Source organism: Bubalus kerabau, unplaced genomic scaffold, assembly GCF_029407905.1.
Source record: "Bubalus kerabau isolate K-KA32 ecotype Philippines breed swamp buffalo unplaced genomic scaffold, PCC_UOA_SB_1v2 scaffold_54, whole genome shotgun sequence".
Classification (NCBI taxonomy): domain Eukaryota; kingdom Metazoa; phylum Chordata; class Mammalia; order Artiodactyla; family Bovidae; genus Bubalus; species Bubalus kerabau.
Genome location: NW_026577908.1, coordinates 636,623 through 651,691, shown reverse-complemented (window position 1 = coordinate 651,691; position 15,069 = coordinate 636,623). Strand labels below are relative to the sequence as shown.

Sequence of the window (15,069 nt, the reverse complement as noted above, 5' to 3'; positions counted from 1 at the left end):
CCGAGTTGCTGTGCTTGGCATGTGCTACGCTTAGTTGCTCAGTCATGTCTGACTCTTTGCGACCCCATGAACTGTAGCCCTCCATGCTCCTCTATCCATGGGGATTCTCCAGGCAAGAATACTGGAGTAGGGGATCTTCCCGACCCAGGGATCGAACCCACATCTCCTGCATTGTAGGCAGATTCTTTTACCGTCCAAGCCTTCCCAGAAGAGAGATTGTAAATGGAACTGAGTAAAGGTCAGGTTATTTGACCAGAGACCAAGCCCTTGGCCTCTGAAAGCTCTTGAATTTTCATTTGCTTTGCTCTCACTACTGTTTCTTGACTTTCCAAGAACTTCAGAAGGTTAGGGGGTAGGGAGAGGAAAGCAGTGAATCATCAAGGAGAATTGTAGTCCTACAACTAAACTATGATCCTAAGATATTGTCTTATATCTTATATAAGACTTATATAAAAAGACTTCCACCTCCACGAACCCAACTCAGGAGATATTCAGAGTTTGAATGTTGCCAAAGAAATTTTCATTTCCTTCTTTCATATTGCATAATGCATCCTCCTTAATTTTCAGTCTCTAAAATCTAAATTAATGGGGACATCTGCTTCTAGCAAATGCAGTCAGTGTTGTCTTGCCACCACCAGTATGCAATCATAAAACCAAAAGAAGAAAAAGAGGAGTAAAAAGGACAACACGGCACAGCTTCCAGAAACCAGACCCTTTCCCAAACCACCCCCTTTCCACACCCATCTTGCTTCTTCCCATGTGTCGCAATCTGCTGTCATAATTCAACTGCAAATACACGTGTGTGCTCAGTCATTTCAGGCATGTCCGACTCAGTGCATCCCTATGGACTGTAGCCCACCAGGATTCTCTGTCCATGGGATTCTCCATGCAACAATACTGGAGTGGGTTGTCTTGCCCTCCTCCAGGCGATCTTCCTGACCTAGGGATCAAACTTTTATCCCTAGTCTTCGGTGTGTCCTAAATTGGCAGATGGGTTCTATACCACCAGAGTCACCTGGGAAGCACCCTGCTACAAATATACTTAACAGGAAATGCACTCCAGGCCTGTTTGGTCTCTCGTCAATCAAAAACCACCAAGATTTGGTCAGAACTGAAAAATTCAAACAATAAAATCTTTGTAAAGACAAACTACACTCAAGGAATCTGTATGCCCCCGACCAGTTCAGCCACAAACGACTCCAAAGGGGAGAGTCTAACTCTTTCTGGGGAGAGGGGTGCCCCACTCCCAGCCCGATGGTCGTTAGGTCCCCCAGCATGGCTTTTGCTCTAGGCCAAAGCTGTCCAGTGAAGTGTACTATGGACTACAAACTCAAGCTCCGTATAATACCTTAAATTTTCTAGTAACCACATTTAAAAACATAAAGAAGCAGATGAAATTAATTTTCAAATTATATTTTAATCCAGTAAACAAAAAGTATTATCATTTCAACATGTGATCAATATGTCACAAGTCATGGCTGGCGTGCAGGTAAGTCTGACCTTATTTTGATGACTAAATACATTCCTTTCTAAGACAAAGTGCCACTCCTAGGATGGGAAGCTAAAATGGGAACCCCTTTACCTTGGGAGTAAGCCTGTCAGGTAAAACACAAGACATCTAGTTAAATTTGGTTCTCAGTGAATAATTTTTTAGTATAAATACATCACAAGTATTGCAGGAGATGGACTTCTACTAAAAAAAGAAAAAGAAAGTTTTCATTGTTTCCCAAAAATTCAAATTTAACTGGGATTCGTGTATTTCTGTTTGGTAAATCCAGCCACCTAAAAAGCATGATTAGAACGGATTCCTTCTTTAGCTAAAAGAGAGTACATCAGTGGTGAGTGAACACAGCTCTCTCCCATCAGGGCCAGAGTTAACGATCACGGGAGGATGACGTGTCATCAGGTGGCCAGTAGGGTTCAGAAGTGCAAACGTGCGTCTTCCTTGGCCCAGCACAGACCACAAGGTACTGACAACCCCACAAAAGACGAGGCGATAAAGGCAGAGGAGATGAAGGCAGAGGGAGAAAACATGGCCAGTTCAGGAAGCAGCAGAAGGTGATGGTGCCCAGGAGGTCACAGGCCAGCCTGCTGGGGAGCCTCACAGTTCAAGGTGTGAAGCGCTCTTCCCAGGGTTCAGTGGTGATCACACCTGCAGGAAGGTGCACAGCTAAGCAGTAGGGGGTCACTGAAGCCCAGTGGCTACTCTGCTCCACCCTTGTTTCTTTTCCATGAAGTTTACAAAATATCTGTACATCCTGTACTCCCATGAACCTTGTACAAGACCTTGATCTTAATGCAGCATCTGCACCTTTCCAACCTGCTGTAGGATCTTCTTTACCAATCAAATTGTTCTTTATTTTTACTTTATGTACTAAGAACTCTCACAATGGGTGACGAGAGAGAAGTATCGTGTCCAACTTATTAGATATTCCTTAGTATCTTCCAAGTGAGAGTGGTGAAACATGCCCCCCAAATTCCTAAAATTCCTCAGAATTGCAGAACAGTAGTGCCTGGTTAAAGCTAAGGGGCACGGTGGGCCCAGAACCTTGGGGGAGATGTGTTTCAGGTTAATTTAGGATTGAGCATGTGTATGGCTTGGAGGAATGATTCAGAGCATCTCATACAGTAGATCAGGGTGGACCTTAAGAAACTCCAGTTTTAACCACTTCCCAGGTGATGCTAACACGGCTGGTCCAGTGATGACACTTTGAGAACCACTGACTTACACAAGGAGACAGCTTCCACAGAAACTGAAACGGCACTTTTTGAGACACTTACTCTATTTTATTCTGAGAGCTTCCTCACATGGAAAACCCAGATGCCAACTTGAAAATTAGCAGAGTAGCTCTTCCACAACTAAGGTTGTAAAGAAAAAACAATATGGAGATGCATTGGAAGGGAGAGATAGAGTCTAGTCAGGACCCATACTCCTGATGGGTGACCCAGAATTAGGAGGGGACATTACCAACTTGGTATCTTCCCTGGGAGGACATGCTGAGCACCTGAGCCCCGGTGACCTGAATGAGGAAGACAAGCCCCCATATCTTGATTTGAAACCAGCAGAGCTACGTCTGGGAGAGAGCTGGGGGCTGTGGTAAGCCAAGACCCCATGCTTAGTAGGTTAGTGCCAAACTTACTGACGCTGAATGTTGCCGGTAATGATGCTCAATGTAGCCACAGGTCACATGGGAAAGAGAATTATATACTAATTTTAGGACACGTGCCAAAGGGGCAAGGATTTCTTGAAACTTTATCCAGGGATGAAATCACTTGACATTTAAAAAAATCCTCCCTGTACCCAGCTGTCCCAGTGCTAGAAGGAGACTTTTCTGACATTCCTCACTTACCTTGCTAGCACTGCTTGCCCTGCTATGTCTCTGTGTTCCCTGTGGAACAGACATACCCAGCCCAGCCACGCCCACAACGCTCCTCCAAAATGGCTTTGCCCTCAAGGGCCTGGATTCCCACACAATCGCCTCCTTTCCTACCATTCACGGTGGGTGGACTCAGCCGTGACTTGCATCCCCTCAAGGTGAGTCCCACTCCAGGTCAGCTCCAGCCAGAAGTACACCTGCAACTGTTGAGGTGGGGCTTACATTCAGCTGCACTGGGGGCCAGCCAGACCCACCAGCATGCCCAAAGCAAATGCAGGTCCATCTAACAGAACACCAAACTCAGCCTACACAGGAGACACCCTGGATTTCCTGTCTCTGGTGACCTGGGGGAGCTGTTCCTTTGGGCCGCCTAGGAGACACTCTACAAACATCCACTTATTCAACATGGAGACATAGTTCATCTACCTAATATTAATGCATAGAAACAAAAAGGCAAAATAAAGAGACAAAGAATCTATGCTAAATGAACAGCTAAAACATAAACTCAGAAAAAGAACTAAACAAGATGGAGATAAATAATCTACATCAAATGACTGCAAAGTAAGGGTCATAAAGATATTTACTGGGTCTTCCCTGCTGGTTCATTTGTTAAGATTTTCCGGACAATGTAGGCAACAAGGGTTCAACCCGTGGTCTGGGAACTAAGATCCCAGGCTGCGGGGCAAGTAAAGCTGCATGTCACAGCTGTTGAACTCATGTACCCTAGAGCCTGTGCTCCACAAGAGAAGACAGAACGATGGGAAGCCCACGCACCAAAACTGAGTGCAGCCCCCACTCTATGCAACTAGAGAAAGCCAATGACACAGCAAGCCCCAGTGGACCCATTAAATAAACGAATAAAAGATATTGACTTCTATCAGGGGAAGCATGAAAGAACAGAGTGAGAACTCCACAAAGAGGCAATAAGTATAAAAAAGAACTGATTATAATGGAAGAATACAATAACTGACACGAAAAATACAGCAGATGAGTCAAGAGATTGGATGACTCAGAGGACAGATCAGTAAGCTGACACACAGAGCAGTGCCGGTGCACTGGGCTGACCCAGAGGGAGGGGGCGGGGCCTCAGGACGGGGAGCACATGTGCACCCGTGGCGGATTCATGTCAATGTACGGCAGAACCACTACCGTACTGTAAAGTAATTAGCCTCCAATTAAAATAAATATTTATATTTAAAAAAAAGACAAAGAAATACAGAGTAGTGGAAATCACCTGATCTGAGCACCAAAAAGAAGAAAATAAGCCAAAAAATTGAGGATAGTTTAAGGCCATTTGGTGGATATCAAACATACTAACATTCACATTATAGGAATTCAAGGAGAAGAGAGAAAGATAAACTCTCCCTTGAAGAAACAATGACTGAAAATTTCCCTATATTGTTGAAGGAAACACACCCAGGTCCAAGAAGCACAGAGAGTCCAACACAGGGTAAACCAAAGGAGAAACATGCCAAGACATATACTGATCAAACTAAGAAAAACTTAGCAAAAAGAGAAAATGGTAAAAGCAGAAAGGGAAAAGCAACAAATAACAAGGGAATCCCCATAAGTTTAACAGCTGATCTTTCTGAAGAAACGCTGCAGGCCAGAAGGGTGTGGCATGATATACTTAAAGTTATGAAAGGGAAAAACTTACCAGCAAGACTACTCCAACCAGCTACGACCTCACTCAGATTCAAAGAACTCAGTACCTTTACAAATAAGCAAAAGTTAAAAAATTCAGCACCACCAAAGTAGCTTTACAACAAATATTAAAGGATGCTCTCTAGGCAGGAAATAGAAGGGAGTGAATAGACATGGAAAAAAAACAGAATAATAAAGTAAATAATAGTATCATGCATAGCAATAATTACCTTACCTATAAATGGATAAAATGGTCCAACTGAAACACAGACTGGCTGAATGGAAACAAAAACAAGCCCCATATAAATGGTGTCCATAATACATCCACCTCAGACCTAGGGACACAAACGGACTAAAACGGAGGGCCTGGAAAAAAGGTATTCCATGCAAATAGAAATCAAAAGAAAGCTGGAGTAGCAATTCTCATCTCAGATAAAATAGACTTTTAAATAAAGACTATTACAAGAGACAAGGAAAGACACTACATAATGATAAAGAGATTGATCCAGGAAGAGGATAGTGCAATAATAATACACACACATCCAACATAGGAGCACCTAAATACGTAAGACAAATACAAATAACCATAAAACAGGGAATCGACAGTAAGAAAATAATACTAGGGGACTTTACCACCCCACTTATACCAATGGACAGATCATCCACAAAGAAGATTAATATAGAAACATAAGCCTTAAATCACACATTAGACTAGATGGACCTTATTGATATCTTTAGCATATTCCATCACCAAACAGCAGAATACATTTTTTTTTTTCCTCAAGTGCACATGAAACACTCTCTGGAATGGATCACATCTTGGGTCACAAATCAAGCCTTGCAAAATTTAAGAAACTGAAATCACAGCAAGCATCTTTTCTGATCACACTGATACATGATTAGGGATCATTTATAGGAAAATTTGTAAAAAACACAAACACATGGAGAAATCAAACAGGTCACTGAAGAAATCAAAGAGGAAATTTAAAAATACCTAAAAACAAATGGCAATGAATAAATGACAACCCAAAACCTATGTGACGCAATAAATCAATGCTAAGAGGGAAGTTTATAGCAATACAAGAAGCCTACCTCAAGAAATGAAAAGAACATCAAATAAACAACCTAATCTAACACCTAAAGAACCTAGAAAAAGAGGAAAATGGCCACAAAACCTCCAAAGTTAGCAGAAGGAAAGAAATCATAAAGATCAGAGCAGAAATAAATGGAAATGAAGGAAACACGAGCAAAGATGAATAAAACAATAAGATACGTCTTGGAGAACATAAACAAACTTGACAAATCATTAGCCGGACTCATCAAGAAAAACAAGGAGAAGACTCAAAGCAACTTGAAATGAAAAAGGAGACGTTACAACAGACCACAAAGAAAGACAAAGGGTCATAAGAGACAATTAGAAATAACTGCATGACAAGAAAATGGATATCCTGGAACAAAAGGACAAATTCTTAGAAAAGTACAATCTTCTAAAGACTGAACCAGGAACAAATAGAAAATATGAATAAATCAAGCACAATAATTGAAATATTATTTAAATTAAAATAAATTAAATATTAATTTAAATAAATTAATTCAATAGCTAATTTAATCAATATAATAGATTACTTTATAATATTAATATAATACATAATTTAATATTTAATGATTAAATTAATTCAATAATTTAATTTAATAATTTCCATTATTAAATTAAAAAATATTCAATTATTCAAGGACAAAGGAATCGTCCCATTGGGACAATCTGGTATCCATGTGGGAAGGTAAGTTGGATCCCTACCTCACAAAACACCACCAAACCAATTAGACACATATTAAAAACCAACAATTGAAGGAAGAACTTTACAAAATTTGGAACAATTTTTGATGAGGGAATATCTTTTCTTTAAATTGAGGTATTGTTGATTTATAATAATTTGTTTGTTTAAGGTGTACAGCAAAGTGATTCAGTGATTCAGCCTCTCAGGTGCTTCCTTGGACAAAATGCATTCCCTTTGGGAGGTCCCTGGGCCATGCCCTCAGAACAGCTGCTGCTGCTAAGTTGCTTCAGTCATGTCGGACTCTGTGCGACCCCATAGACCCACCAGGCTCCCCTGTCCCTGGGATTCTCCAGGCAAGAACACTGGAGTGGGTTGCCATTTCCTTCTCCAATGCATGAAAGAGAAAAGTGAAAAGGAAGTCGCTCAGTCCTGTCCGACTCTCCGCGACCCAATGGACTGCAGCCTACAAGGCTCCTCTGCCCATGGGACTTTCCAGGCAAGAGTACTGGAGTGGGTTGCCATTGCCTTCTCTGTCAGAACAGCTAAGAATCCTGAATAGGCAAAGCAGCAAGCATATGGTGGTGCTTGTGGGGGGTTTTTAGACTGAATAAATTATTCTAACAGTATAAGAAACTGGAGAAGGCAATGGCACCCCACTCCAGTGTTCTTGCCTGGAGAATCCCAGGGACAGGGGAGCCTGGTGGGCTGCCGTCTATGGGGTCGCACAGAGTCAGACACGACTGAAGTGACTTGGCAGTAGCAGTGGTAGCAATACAAGAAACAAGTCCAGAGGTTAAGAGAGGATCTCCAAACCTACCTTCAAACAGGAGGTCTTGCTCCCTTGAATGTGGGTGTGTGAAACAGCGCTTGGGAAAGGAAGAGGTGTGTCATGAATATTTTGTCTGCAGAGGACAAAGCGGTGTGTAGAGAGGATGTGCAGGCACGTCCCAGGACACTGAGCACACGGACACATGGACTGGAGTCTCAGCTCTGCTCTGGAGGCATCACACTCTCTCTACCCCGGACACAGGGTGAGCAGCTCGCACGTATCCTGGAGAGTATGGTCACATGACCTGGACCTGGCCAATCGGTGTGTTCCATCCTCCCTGGCCACCGTGAGTGGCTCAGGACTGGGGCGGTGACCAATCAGGGCCCAGGGCCGGGCCTCACACTGGAATCAAGGGAAGAGGAGGGCTGGTTCTGCCGGAAGGGGTGAGGCCGGGTGAGGTCAGGCTACAGCCGTGGGAGGGGAGTGAGTTCAGCCTGGGGCAGTTGGTGGCCTTCCTGCGCCCGTCAGGGCAGAGCCGCCGGCCTGAAAAGGAGGGCGCTGCTGAGCCCGGGGGTTGAGAGCGCCGGTTCCTGCTGTGGTCCCGGAGCTCCCCTGAGACCGGAGGGAGGCCATCTGCCCGTGAGTCCTCTCCTGCTTGTCTGTCAGCTTGTTTGAACCACACTGGATTTTCTGTCCAGCTGGCTACGTGGAGACCCTGGAAATGCTCCTATGTGAATTTTGGCTGGCTTCAGGGAAGAAATGCCAGATGACACTGGGAGACTCCAGTTTAATCTGGATTCAGGTCATGTCTCTTGAAAGTGAAGTGAAAGTCCCTCAGTCGTGTCTAACTCTTGGCAACCCCATGGGCTATACAGTCCATGGAATTCTGCAGGCTAGAATACTGGAGTGGGTAGCCTTTCCCTTCTCCAGGGGATCTTCCCAGTCCAGGGATTGAACCCAGGTTTCCTGCAATGCAGGAAGATTCTTTACCAGCTGAGCCCCAAGAGAAGTCCAAGAATACTGAAGTGGGTAGCCTGTCCCTTCTGTAGCGGCTCAGCGTTCCCAGCCCAGGAATCAAACCAGGGTCTCCTCATGGCAGGAGGATTCGTTACCAGCTGAGCTATCAGGGAAGCCCAGTATCTCTTAAGGCCAGCTATTCATTGATATCTCTTAAGGCCAGCTATTCATTGATATCTCTTAAGGCCAGATATTAATTGTAGAATTAATTAATTGTAGACCCTAATTAGTCTTCATGGGATTAAGCTGGCAACCTGCTAAGGTAGCAATTGATGTCCTTTATCTAGAGGACAAAACGGGGGCTCACAGAAGTGGGTAACACAGCTACAGTAAGGAAGTGTGTACCTAGACAAACCCCCCAGATCTTCTGTTAGAACTCAGGGAAGCCATGTGGTGTGGCTTGTCCATGTGACGGGGGCTAAGGCACCCAGCCCACACTGGATACTGTGGGGACCTGACTTGGTAACTGCCTTCTGGCAGCTCTGAGACTCACAAAAGCAATTTGCGCTGAAGAGAGGAGGGACACCTCTCTTCATCCCCCCCACCACACCCTCCGGGTACTCCCACACCCTGCCCCCTTTCTCTTTCTTTGTAAGGGAATAAGTGTCACGCTCATGTGACCACATTGGCTGTCCACTGTTCACGAGCTACCACCTGGAGCTGCTACCGGAGAGGCCAAGAGCCTTTGCCCCTGAGTACCTCTCTTTGCTTTGCACTGTGGGGGCCCTCCTCCACACCTGCACACCAGAGGCCGTTTCTGAGGCATGCAGGGACCCTCCTTCAGTTTGCAACAGGTTGCATCCATCGCTGTCCTTTCAGTGCTTCCCTTGACACTCAGCTCCTGAGCTCCTTTGTCTGCATTGCGGCCCACCTGGCTGCCACGGGAGGGACAGAGCTGACCATGAATCCAAAGCTCAGATCTGACAGGCAGGAATCTGTGTATAAAGGGCCTGATTAATCATGCTGTAGAGGCTGTAGTGGGCTCCAGGGATCCGTAACCAGGGCTTGGGCCAAAGTGACTCCACAGCTGTTTTAATGCCTGGGGAGGGTTCTGGCTACAGTGGGGGTGGGGTGAGTCTCCTGAGGTTCTGAAGGCCCACTGTGCAGGTTCATGGCACACAGAGAAGAGAAGGCGGAGTCCTTTCCTGGAGCTGGTGGGCTGCGGGCACAGCCATGGATGACCAGGAGTCTGCATCTCCCTAGGGGCCGAGGCTGGCGCTGAGGGAATCCTCAGTGAGGATTTTTTTCCTTAAAAGCCATCCTAAGTGACTTCAGCTCCATTGCTTTTTGCCAAAAACCTGCAATGATCCCAAGAGCTTTGTACACTCCAAGGGTGGTGACTGGACGTGGAGCCCAGCACAGACCCAAGTCAGTCCTGCCCTGAGTCCCACGGGCCGGCCACACCCTCCCCCTTCCTTGGCCTGGCTTTCTTCTGCCAGGACCCCCAGAATGGTGGAAAGGCAAGTGTGGCCTCAAGCTGAGGGGCCCAGCCTGGGCTCCAAGCCCCTGGGGGTCCCCTTGGGACGTCTGGTGGACCTAGTTCCCCCTGCCGTGGGGCAGCTCTCTCTCGGGGACTGTCGTGTTTCTTTGCTTTCTGTTGTGATGGGGCACCCCAGTTATCTCGGGGCGATGGGAAGTCTGTTGGTGTTACATGCTCCCGCCTTAGATGGGGAAACATTATTGCTGCATTGACGCTGCTCACTCGATACTGGGTATCTGTTAAACACAAATGGCAAGGGGAACAGAGCAAAACAGAGAAAAAAATGGAGAGTTGCTGGGTTGCCTCAAGTCTCACCTGTGATTAAGAGTGTGTACAGCCTGCACGTGAACCCGGGTTCCCACACCTGCCAGCTACCAGGTGCCAGGTGCTGATTTTAGACCCCCAGCTTCACTAAGGAGTCATTGACAGATACATTTTTTGTGTATTTCAAGTCTACATTGTGATGACTTGATGCCCATAGACGTCGTGGAATGAGTGCCCCACATACGCATCGCCTCACACGATTAACTCTGTGTGTGTGTGTGCCTTTTATGTTATTCTTATAATCCATGAACACAATACAGATAGCTCTCCATTTTTTTAGATCTTATTTATCTTAGAAGTTTATAGTTTGCTGTATGTCTTGCACATGTTTAATTAGATAACTTGATATTTTCAGTGCCATTATAAATTCCTAATAGAGATAGAATTGACTTTTCTATATTCCCTTGGTAAATCCACTTACTTCAAATCATTCTAATTGTATTTTTTTATGTATACACAATTATGTCTGCAAATAAGTTCTTTTTTCCCCTTTGCAACTGTGATAACCCTTTCCTTTTTCTTGACTTATTGTATGGACTAGGATCTCCAGTACAGTGGTGAACAGAAGTAGTGAGAATAAGTATCCTTGTCTCTGTCCAATTATCAGAGGAAAAGCTTTCACTATTTCACCATCACACAGGATATTAGCTTTTTTGTAGATATTTTTATCAAAATATGTAAATTCTTCTCTGTTAGTTTACTAAGCAGTTTTTTCTTAGTCATGAGCTAAAATTATTACATTAAAAATTCTTAAGTTTATCTTCTGCAGATTTTGAAACAGGTGATTTTTCTTTTATGTGGTGATTTAACTTTTAAAAATTTTGTGATTCTAAAACAACCCCAACCTGATCTCAATGTATTCTCCTTCAGTTGGACTTTATTTCTTAGTGTTTTATTTAGGATTATTTCATCTATACTCAGAGTCTGTAATTTTACTTTCTTGTACTTCTTCCTGGTTGGATTTAGTATCAAGGTTATGCTAGTCTTATAAAACAAGGTTGGAGAGTGTTCCTTGTTTACTGCAAGAATTCCTGTGAGATGACTGTTTTCTTCCCTAGAATTTTGGAAGAGTTGATTGGCAAAACCGGTTGGTTTCATTGTGGGGAGGCTTTTAATTTCAGATGTAATTTTTTTATGCAAATAAAATTTTCTCATATTGTATGTCTTCTTGGGTCTATTTCAGTAAAGCATTTCCCCCCTGCTAGGAATTTATTGAGATGAGCAGACTCTCCAATTAGTAAGTGAACTGTGGTTCATAATATCTTTCTTATCTGCAAGATGTGTTGTCTCCCCTTTTAAAAATCCTTGATGCTGGTGATTTGTGCTTTGTCTCTTTTTCTTAATAAGTCTTTCTAGGGGTTTATCAGTTTTATCATTCCTTTCAAAGTGCCAACTTTTGGCTTTCTTTTTAAAGAAACTTCATATTTGCTTTCTGTTTCCTTGTTTTCTGCTCTTTTTTTTTTTTTTCCCATCTGCCTTGTGTTTCATTCGCTATGGTGTTTTTTCTGGTTTCTTGGGAGAGAGGCTTAATTGATTTTTAGCCGTCCTTCTTTTCCAGTATACGTGTTTAAGGCTTTAAGTTACCCTCTAAACATAGTTCGCTGCATCCCACAAGTTTGAATAAGCCAGATTTTCATTATCTTTTAAGGAAAAGTATTTTCTAATTTTCATTGTGTTTTTTAAAATTATTAATCAGGAAATTCTTCAAGCAGTATGTCATTTAACTTCGGAATGTTTGGGGAGGTTTTTCTAGTGACCCTTTTTTGATTTCTAGCTTAATTCCATGAAGAGCCCTGTCTTCGTCTTTTTGGGCTACTGTTATAAATCCCGTAGACTAGCTGATAAACAACAGAAAGTTGTTTCTTGTAGGCCTGGAGGCTGGGGAGTCCCAAGCTCACCAGCAGGTGCCTCGTCTGGTGAGGCCTGTTTCCTGGTTCCTAGACTGCCTGCTTCTTCTCCCTGTTCTCGCAGCACAGGAGCCCATTCCCCCCTGGCCTGACCCCTCCCAGAGTGCCTGCCTCCTAGGATCATCACCACCTGCCGGGTGAAGTTTGAGGGCCCATAAACCGTCAGCCCGTTGCAGTCCCTAAGTATACCCTGCATTATTTCAGTCCTTTGAAATAATTTGAGCTTTCCTAATGGCCCAATATATATTCTTTTTGTTATATGTTCGTTGGGCTCTTGAAAATAATATGTATCAGTGGGATGCAATGTTCCATGTGTATCAGTCAGATCAGGCTTGTCACTCATGTAATTCAGATTCCAGTAGCCACGTTGAGTAAAAGCAGAAGTAGGTGAAATTACCTGTATATATTTTATTTTAGCACACATAAAATATCATTTCAGTGTGTAATCAACATGATAAAACCTAATGAAATAGTTCACATTCTTTTTTTCATGCTAAGTCTTTAAAATCCAGTGTGTGTTTCAGGCTTGCAGCGCATCTCATTGTAGAGCCAGCCGCATTCCAGGTACTTCATGGCTGCAGGTGACTACATACCAGGGGGCCGTTCCACGAGAGATGTGTCTTTAACGTCTCCCACTGGGATTATGAACTCGGCTGTTACTCCTTTTCTATTTCTGTCAGTTTTTATGTATTGATATTTTGAGGTTATGTTATTAGGTACATTCAAATTTAGAATCCTCATCTTCTTTCTAGACTGAACTTGTGTCAGTATGAGATGCTCCTTTTTATCACTAATAATGCTTCTTTCTTTAGAGACTATTTGACAGTGATATTGCCACATCAGTTTTCTGTCCTTGTTGGCCTAGGTATCTTTTAGGTTCACCTGTCTAAAAGATATTCCATCTTAACATGTAGCTCTGTGAATAGTGTACAGTCTTCATTGGAATCAGTTTGACACTTTATCTTTTAATGAGAGTATTTGCTCTGTTTATAATGTTGATATTCAGTGTGTAGACACCATGCTGCTGTGTGTTTTCTGTTTGTCCCACCTAGTCTGTGTTCTTTGCTCTTGCCTTCTTTTAAAGCTATGAAGTGTTTCTCTAGTTCTGTGCTCCTCTGTCAGGTTGTTAGGTGCGCATTTGCAGACACAGCGTGTGTTTTACACTCAAGACTAACTTAGTACTTTTACTGCCTCCCTGACTCGACTGTTTCCTCCTGTCACTGTTACACTTTGAACTGTTAGATATATATTTGGCGTTAACATCATTGTTTTGTAGAGTTAATATTTACCCTCACAGTTACCTCGTTGTTGGTCTCTACTTGTTTTTTATATTTCCGTCAGAGACTACTTTTCTTTTTCCCAAAGCACTGCCTGAATATTTTTTTAGTGCATGTGTGTGGGTGATGAGTTGTCTCATTTCCATTTGCCCTCAAAGTCTCTATTTTGCTTTCACTTTCGAAGAGTATTTTTGTTGAGTATAGAATTCCAGGTTGGTGGTTATTTGTTTTTCAGCATTTTACAGATGCCAGTCCATTATCTTCTGACTTCTTTGTTCTTGGAAAGTCAGCTCTCAGTGTTGCTGTGCCACTAAAAGCCACACCTTTTTTCCTCTGAGCGCTTGAACATGCTCTTCTTGCCTTAGGCACCTGCAGAGCTGCTGAAACCAATGTGTGGTTTCATCTTTGAGTCAGTGGTCTGATTCTTGAACCAACTCTTGCCACTGTCCCTGTCAGCCAGTTGAGTCGCTCAGTATCTGACCCATTGCGACCCCATGGACTGCAGCACACCAGGCTTCTCTGTCCATCACCAACTCCCCGAGCTTGCTCAGGCTCATGACCATCGAGTCATTGATGCCATCCAACCATCTCATCCTCTGTCGTCCCCTTCTCCTCCTGCCTTCAGTCTTCCCCAGCATCAGGTTCTTTTCCAATGAGTCAGTCCTTCACATCAGGTGGCCAAAGTATTGGAGCTTCGGCATCAGTCTTTGCAGTGAATATTCAGGTCTGATTTGCTTTAGGAGTGACTTGTTGGCTCTCCTGGCAGTCCACGGGGCTCTCAAGAGTCTTCTCCAACTCCCCAGTTCAGAAGCATCGATTCTTTGGCGTTCAGCCTTCTTCATGGGCCAACTCTCACATCCATACATGACTACTGGAAAAACCATAGCTTTGACAAAATGACCTTTGTCGGCAAAATAATGTCTCTGCTTTTTAATATGCTGTCTAGGTTTGTCATAGCTTTCCTTCCAAGGAGCAAACATCTTCTAATTTTACTGTCTACAGTAATTTTGGAGCCCCCAAAATAAAGTCTGTCACTGTTTCCATTGTTGCCCCATTTATTTGCCACGTAGTGATGGGACCGGATGCCATGATCTTCATTTTTTTGAATGTTGAGTTTTGCCAGCTTTTTTACTCTCCTCTTTCACTTTCATCAAGAGGGTCTTTCGTTTCAACCCCTGGAGGCATTTCTTATTCCCCTTTCTCTTTTCTCCACCATGAGAGTCCCCATTTATACTTTTTAACAACGTAGTTTAACAAGGGGCTCCTTCACTATATTCTATCCTTTTTTTCTCTCTTATATATATTTTTTACCTGACCCATCTTTCAGTTCACTGATCATCTCTTCAGCTATGTCCAATGTGATGTTAAGGCCAGAGACTGAGTTCTTAAATTCAGTCACTGTTATTGTAAAGTTCGAGAGTTGATTTTGATTCTCAGAAATTTTTCCTTTTGTCAAGTATATTTTTCAACAGGTGACATTTGCATCTGATACCTCT

The 15,069-nt window shown here is 43.4% G+C and overlaps 1 long non-coding RNA gene across 2 annotated transcripts; it reads right to left on the bottom strand.

Annotated features, from left to right (window-relative positions):
* Positions 1–1,401: 1,401 nt before the first annotated feature.
* Positions 1,402–7,841, bottom strand: LOC129640895 (uncharacterized). Of its 2 annotated transcripts, XR_008709026.1 has the most exons (5): positions 7,617–7,841; positions 5,035–5,089; positions 3,492–3,580; positions 2,782–2,859; positions 1,402–2,152 (listed from the first exon to the last, which is right to left on the bottom strand). It is a non-coding gene; the product is annotated as an uncharacterized LOC129640895 (long non-coding RNA). The 2 variants fall into 2 exon arrangements; XR_008709025.1 differs by lacking the exon at positions 2,782–2,859 and having other exon boundaries at positions 7,617–7,840.
* Between the last annotated feature and the right edge of the window lie 7,228 nt (positions 7,842–15,069).